The sequence below is a fragment of the Triticum aestivum genome, chromosome 7A (assembly GCF_018294505.1).
Source record: "Triticum aestivum cultivar Chinese Spring chromosome 7A, IWGSC CS RefSeq v2.1, whole genome shotgun sequence".
Classification (NCBI taxonomy): Eukaryota; Viridiplantae; Streptophyta; class Magnoliopsida; order Poales; family Poaceae; genus Triticum; species Triticum aestivum.
The window spans coordinates 609,674,181-609,682,624 of NC_057812.1; positions in this window are offsets into that span (position 1 = coordinate 609,674,181).

Genomic DNA, 8,444 nt, shown 5'->3' on the forward strand with positions numbered 1-8,444 from the left:
CCAATAAGACGATCCCTTTGTTTAATTGCCGCCTACATGCACCATCGATATATAGTAGTCTTCCTTGGTGTCTCTCGAACAAACATGTTCTCTCGATGTCGACTCCTCTCACGCGCACACACCTTCTCTTCCCTCTCTACGGGCATTTTCTCTCTCACACCCCATCGTTGGTGGCCTCTGCCATACACATCACCTCTCTATGATGGAGCCATGCACACTTAAATTACATCCGCCATAGAGGACCCTGCGACACGCACACACACGCACCCCCCCCACACACACTAAGACGCCATCTCTCTCTCTCTCACACACACACAAACACACACACACACACATGCACGCATGCACGCACCCCACACACACACTATGACTCCATCTCTCTCTCTCTCTCTCACACACACACAAACTAAGACTCCATCTCTCTCTCTCTCACACACACACAAACTAAGACTCCATCTCTCTCTCTCTCTCTCTCTCTCACACACACACACACTAAGACTCCATCTCACACACACATGCTCTAGGCGGAGCATTTGTTCCTACCACCCTTCATCCAACTTTACCCGTATGATAAACAATCACCTTTATTTACTTGCATAACATGGACAAATTCCACTTTACTTTAGTAGTCAGCAAACTTATCATCTGTACCCTTATAAAAAAACAAGTTGGCGGTGATGGTGTGCCTGCCATCTTGTAATACAGACCGTATGATCTATATCTAAGGACAGAAAGCAAACTATGATAATTCTACAAAAGATACCCGCACCTCTCTCCACATCATTATCCCCCGCAACCTCATTGCTCAGCAATTAAAAAAGGAATAAGTCTCTAGAACAATCCAGCATGCATGCTGGCCGCCTGCCGGCGCCGTCCATCCCCATGCCTCCGCCCATTCCGACCACCAGTCACCACCACGCTCCACTCCTCCTCGCCTTATCTCTCATCTTTCATTTTTTGATGACATTCTCGAGATACCAGTTTTCCGATAAAATTCTTGAGATATCATTAGTTTTTACACATGGGATTACTCCTGCATGGGTCAATCACAACAGGTGTTTTTAAAAAAATGCATATTGATGTTCCCTGCAATGCACGAGAATCTTTCTTGTAATTATATATCGCAAATCACGAGCAGGAAGTGACTTTTTTTTGACACAACCACGTTAACATGGCCACCTAAATCACTAGCTAAAGTAAATACCATTATACATATATCCCGATGCAAAAGGTTGAGTATATGTCCAAAGAGTAGAGTCGCACACACGCACTCAGTCTCTCAGAATGTCTCTCACACACACACCAGTTACATGACGCCCACTTAAGCAGACACATATGTTACAATTTGTGCACCCGCGGGTACACGTGATGCTGCGCATTTACTTAAGCCGGAAGGCGAACCGAAACAGTAAATGCATTCATTCCCCTCCCGCCGCCTCTTCTCTGGTCACCGTCACCCGGTAGCCATGGGTCGGCCGAAGGTAACAACATACGCCATACTCCCGCCAGAGCGGCGCTTTAATATGGAAATTTTAGTGGTCATGCATGCATCTTTTTGTACTAGCACCCCTATATAAGGGTTGACCGGTCGCTTCCCGCGAACGTGCGCGGGCGGTGGAAGAGGAAGGAGAAGGGAAGCGGGCTGTGCAGTAACATTTTTACCACAATTTCTTAGGAAACTAAGTGCAATAATTGAGTAGTTTTGCAAACTACCAGTACTATACCTGAAACGGTTCAAAACCTATACTCCCTTGCCAGCGCGCGCTTCCCACGTGAAACGGTCAGCATCGCCCTAGAGCGTCAGTGCCACATTAATGCCCGGCTAAAGCGGAGGCGACCTCTCACTGGCACCGGCTTTGAAGTGGCGCGATGGCCGAGAGAGCGCCGCTTCCCGGTGCACGCGACTGCTCCGCGTTGAGACTGGCCATAGGCCCTATTTGGATCCATGGGTTAGAGTTAGTTTTAGCTAGTTGGGGCTCAAATAGCCCTAAAGTATCCAAGCATGAGGGTTTAAATTGGAGCAAGTTGCACCGAACCCACCAAAAAAAACTATCCCACCCAAGAGGTGCTAACTGGAGATAATTCTCATTGGGACCATTGAAAAATCACTTTTCTCTCTCCATGAAGTGCAATTATTGTCAATCTAACCCTGTCACCCAAACACCTCTTTGGCTACAGTTAGTTCAGGGTTAGTCATGAGTTAGTCTAACCTCTAGCTAAGTTAGAGTATCAAATAGGAGCAGTATAGGACATCCAAGTTGCTCAAAGCATACAGGCAAATTCGTACGTGAAAGGATTTTTTTTGTTTTTGAAAACGGAACGTGAAAGGAATTTTTTTAGAATGCTCTTGGCATGTCTCTAACATGTGATAGTTAACCGACCTCAATAGACGGTAGAAACGCCAGCACGCCGCACTTTGATAGAGACGAGGAGGGAGAAGCGATACATGCTGCTGGATTACTAGAGATAGGTGTCGCACGGAAGCCAAGAAATATGGTGATAGCGTGGGTTAGCCATGTACTAGTATGATGTAACTACACTGGGCTGCCGTGTTTCGTACTCTTCCAGTCCACTGTGGAGATGATTGGTTAATTTTATATCGTTGAATAATATTAAATATTATGAGTGCAGACGCTCCACCACGAGGTTCCTTGCTCCTTCTCGGTCGTCCAGAATCTATGTTCTTCCACTCTATTTTTTTATGTGAGCTTTGTTCATCCTTTTGCCAACACGCGAGACATCTAGCATCAAGGTGCACGTGTTATGCAAGGATCATTCCATCTATATGAAGAACACGTGGGACTAGAACTACGAGACGGACATGTACCCAGGAGTGGATGTATGAACCTGAGTAATTTAGCGCAGTAAGTGAAGTAGAAAGGCACAAATGGTATGAACATGTGTGGCATATAGGGTGTGTTCGATTGCTTCTCGTCTCAGCATAGTTGTTCCCTCGTCATGCATGCTCAACTCAACACCCCTCTTCATGCATGCTCTCTTCACGCATGCTTCTAGTGTATTTGTGCTAAACTAGTGTGGACTCATGCACCCTCCATACACTCTACCAAACACCCAAAAGTAGGTTGAGAAGGGAACTCTTGGGCGGCATTTGTCTCTTACTGCGTACTACCACTAAATGTTGTACGTGCAATGCACGGTGATGTTATGGAGTATGTGCCTAAGTACTCTACTACTACTATATTAGTTGGAGGCACATATTAACTTTTATATTTGTTTACGTGTATGCCCCGAGACCTTCCAACTAGACGTGTCTTTCTCTCCAAGTCACACTTTGTATCGTTCATACCGCTAAGTACTACTACGTGTGGTCTCCGACCCAGAAGTGGAAGAAGTGGAGACGCTCTACCACGCTGTTTTTTTACGCTGGGCTCTACCAAGCTGTTCATGTCCCACTCCTTTCGCTGACATGTGGGACATCCAGCACGTGCCGTGTTTGGCACCCTTCGTCGTAAGAGTTGAAACGCTAGCATTCATCAGAAATAAAAAATAATTATAAATCGGCAGTGATACTATTTTTTTTGCGAACCAATCAACAGTGATACTATACCACGCGGTTTCCTTGCTCCACGATATCGAAAAGAATACTTCCTTTCGCCAACATGTGGGGCGTCGACCATCCTGGTCCACTTGCCATGCACATAGAACTCCAAGGGAGAGTCACCCAGGTCGTCGCGCCGCAATAACAATGACTAATGAGCCGTCAAATCACAGGCCCACTTCCCACTTTGAAGTTGCTCGGACGAAGGAACCATCATGACTTCGTTGAATTCCGCTTCTTGAAGATAACTACTGTACCAGCAGTACTGCTAGCTACAGTAGTTACTCCAACAGAGGCATCCTTTCGTTCATAGGATAGGAATATGAAAATCATAGGAAGTGAGATGACATGCATCTCAATTCCTATAGAGAAAGAGATGCCATTTGATGCTTAGGATAGGAATTTTTTCATTTAGTCTAGGCTAATGTACTGGTAATTTGCTCTAAAAACTACAGTAGTAACTAGTAGTATTGGTACATGCTCGTACTCAGACACAAACACACACACTAACTACTAGTACTACTACTTCTCACATGCTGGCCAGACGCCGTCGTTCTCCTCCCGGCTTTGTCGGTGACACCCCACCGTGCTTGGATCTCCGTTGACCTCTCCGCAGCAGCGCGTGCGTCCTTTTCTTTCTTGCGGCGGCGGGCCTCTCTTTTATTGAGTGCTTTCTGACTTTTCCGCTCCCTCTGTGCGGCTTTGGCCGCCTCTTGCTCTACCACCCGTTTGGCCTTGGCATCTTCAAATTCCTCCCACATAGTTGTGAGGTCGCGAGCAGTGATGAACTCGGCACGACGGGATGCCATCGCTTCCCTATCATTTTGTGTGCGGTCGTGGGCGGCGAGGAACTCGGCGCGGCGGGATGCCATCGCTGCCTTATCGGTTAGTGTGCAGTGCGGTGGCATGAACGGCGCTTGGTGAGAGCTCTGGGTGGAGTGGCCGGACAATCGCATAGTGCATTGGTTTGTCAAGAGCTCAAGGACAGAAGATGAAGCAAATTTGGATTCCCCTTCAATCCTGGTCATTTATTACCGAGTAAAATGCATCGGCGGTCATCAAACTTGTCTTGATAGCTCACTTTGATCATTGTATACGAGTATGGTGATTATACGGTCACTGGCTCAGCCTATAGCTCCGTATTTGTCTAGTTGACCAGTCAAACAGACCGCATGCGCCTCATCAGCTCGTGTTCTTTATCTATCTACACGGGCCTACCTGTCAATGGAGAAAGAAATACTGTAAAAACCAAAATTATGCGTATGTGGGGAATCAAACCACGGACTCGTCGCTGCAATGCACCCTCGTTAGCCAAATGAAAATGAAATACTTCGCGTCAGACACTCACGCTCACGCTGTCAAAGCATGCTAATGCATGCACGTCGCCCTCTAAATCAAAGTCCTGCTCATGGCGCAACGCAAATGGCGAGCCCATCACCTGCGCGCCCCGGCGGTGCCTGACATTACTGTTTAGACGTTTGATGGAGGCCTATGTGAACGCCGAGCATGTATTCACCTGGCTCAACACCAACGGTCATACTCGGACCGCCTTGCTCATGTATATCGTCCATCACAACAACAATCTATAAAACAACCTAAGCTAGAGAGGGTACTATGGTAGTATGGTACGGAGTATGTACTATCGTGAGCGACCGATCTTAGTGCCACTGCACACCGAAACCCCTTGCATCGCTAGCGCGCGCTTCCCGCCTGAAACGGTCACCGTCTCTCCAGAATGTCAATGTCGCATTCACCGGACTTAACGGCAGGTACAATTGGTGTGTCACTGACATGCGGTCCAGATGCCTGTTGGGCCCACATGTTGGTAACCCAAACGCATCTGCAGTTAAGTCACTGAAGCAGCGTCCGCATTCACGCCCGACGAACCTACTCTGGTGCTAGTTGTCCATCCGTCTGCCGTGGCTCATTGCCATTCGCCCACTATATTAACTTGAGCCCCAGCTCCCACCCATAGCCAAAGACCCACACTTATTCTCCTCCGGTCCCTTCCTTCTGTCGGCACCACTTCAACCATGACCTCCTGGCGCTCCGAAGCTCTCTTGGACGTACTGTCGCAGGAACAGATGAGGGACATCGGCGGCTCTGCTCCGGGAGCGCTCCAAAGCTCTCTTCGACGTACTGTCACAGGAGCAAACGAAGGAGATCGCCGCCACCCCTCCCCCCCGGCCACCCTACGCCGCCACGACCACAAAGCCAGCGCGCGTGCGCGGGCGCACCCGGCAGCGAGGAAGAGTAGTACACGGTAGGTCACCGCCGCTTTGGTCCCGGGAAGGACACCGCTACTCCACTCAGTCAATGCCAAGCTTGGTGGGGTAAACATCGGCGGCCGATTAGCCGCTTGACGGCGCGTGGAGGCGGAAATCTTCATAACCTTGTTGTCCAGAGGAGGAGGAGGTTATCGAGGCGGATGAGGAGGAGGCAAAGGCAATGGCCGGCTTTCTCGGGTTCATGGCCGAACATGGTGGTCGGGCGCCGGCAATCATTTAGATTAGGTTTACAGTAGGTTTTAGTACGGTTTGTGCGAAATATGTAATGAATTTCGTCCAGTTTGTAGGAAAAGTTTTCGAAATGTAATGAATTTCATCCGGTTATTTTGAAATTTGCTTTGTTTGCATGAATTTCATCTGGTTAGTTCATATAGTTGTCGAAAGGTATGCCGGCAGCATCGGATGGCATCCATCAGTGTCCTCGGACAGATGCCGGTGTAAATTTGTGGGCCAGCGCTGGAGATGCCCTAACTATCATGCCATAATCGCTAACAATCCTCCATTATTTGGCAGGGAACAGTTATCCCTCGATCAAAATCAGATCCGCGGTGTTTCGCACTCCTCCCGCGTAAGAGTGTAAACTCTTGCTTACATAAAAATGGAGCAAGTGGACGGCACTGTAGCACGTCATATCACTCGAACTAGCCCTCCTAACAAGCGGGAAAGCACCGCCCTCGTCACTTTGTTCTGGATTTCTATCGATCGATCACGCGAAAATGTTACGCTTCGCAAGTTCTAAAGGAAAAGGAGGCACACTTACGACTCGTACGCGTCGCCACCCCGACAGTCCGGCTCGCACGCCGCTCACTAGAGGGGACATGCGTTGTCTTGCAATTTCACAGACATATGGGACCGTAATTGAATAAACCATCGATAGCTGAAATCTAATCGCTCGGCGGGCGTCAGCTGAGAAGAGAGAAACGAGGGAGGGAGAAGAGATCGCCCGCCCGCCGCGCATGGACTCCAAGAAATATATGGTGATAATGTGAGGTGGGCCATGCTGGAGTCCGGACCGCTTCCGGATCCTGCTCTCACCCCCCTGGCCCCTCAAGACGCCAGCTGCCCGCCGCATGCATGCATAGCAAGTAGTACTCCTTATGTGGAGGAGAGAGAGGCATTCACAAAGTCAAGGGGTGGGCTCTGCAAGAGCCCGTCTCTACATGTGCTCCTAGGTATAAAAAAATAATTCTAAGAAAGGCATAAAAACAATTGTGTCTTAAAAAAAGAAAGGTAAAAAACATTTGAGAGGAAATAGATAGAGAGAAAGTGAGAAAAATTTGTAACCTGGGCATTACATGAGGAAGGAGGGAGTGGTGCACATGCCAAGTTCACTGGGCTGCCGTGTTTCACACTCCTCCGTCGTAACAATGGAGACAATAGCTTTCATAAAAAATAAACAATGAACACTTGTTGCTCGTCTTCTACATTGGAAAGAATACTTTCATTCACCGACATGTGGGACGTCGACCACCCTAGTCCACCTGCCATGCACAAAATTATCTTGGTCTACCCCGGTCGTATGCAGGCCCAACCATTCCCACTGTAAGTTGTTCGGACGAAGGAACCATCATGACTTCGTTGAATTCCGTGTCTTCAAGAAAACTTACTGTACCCACAATACTGCTACCACACGCGAAGACTGGACGACACTGTACCACATCATATCACTGAAACCCACTAGGCCAAACTAGCCCGCCTAGGTCATCGATTTTGGAACAAAGGGAGTACGTCTCTGCACTGCTATGATTTTGTGTTGCACGTTCTCTATACTTCTGCTACAATTTTCCTACCCTATGAACCAAATGAGGCCTGAATGTATATCGACTATTGTCTGATCGATCGCCAAGCCTACAATTTTAGGAGCTAGGGCTATTGGTCGATCGACGAGGGATAAGTATAAGCGTACCATGAGCTCATCAGCCCCAGCGTTTCTCTTCGGCGAGTGTTTTGCAAGTACTATAGCTCACACAGTAGCTAGCCTACTAACACCAAGAATCATCAAACAAGGCCTGCTGATATGATAAACAGTTCAAACTTACATCTAAGCATGCCATATATTACATCAAAAGCTGGTGAGGATACATTTGTTTCCATAACTCGGAGAGGGTTCGCATGATTCATCGCATGATTCACTATCAAACAAAAGTAGCAAGATCCTGCCACACAAGACAGTGCACTAGCCCTAAGATGGTTTGATAACACGCATCGTTCTGGTAATTAAACACAGGGCAATGCAAACTACCCCGAAGGATTAGCGCGACCAACTATTTCTTGTCATCGATCTCTCGGGCAATGACCATAGCACGGACAACGGCATGGGAATCGATTTCTGGGGTGATGTCCACAGGACTGACCGCGACATCGGAATCGATCTCTGGGGCGATGTCCACAGGATGGACAGCGGCATCGGAATCGATCTCCGGGGCGATGCCAACAGGATGGGCCACGACATCGGAATCATCAAGGACGTCCACTGGCACCTGCACAACCCTAACATATTAGCAAGCACATTGCAAATAATCAAAAACCACAACTATGGTAATAAGCCATTATTTTTTACCTTGTGCAGCTCACCGAGGGATCTCATCCCTCCGGGG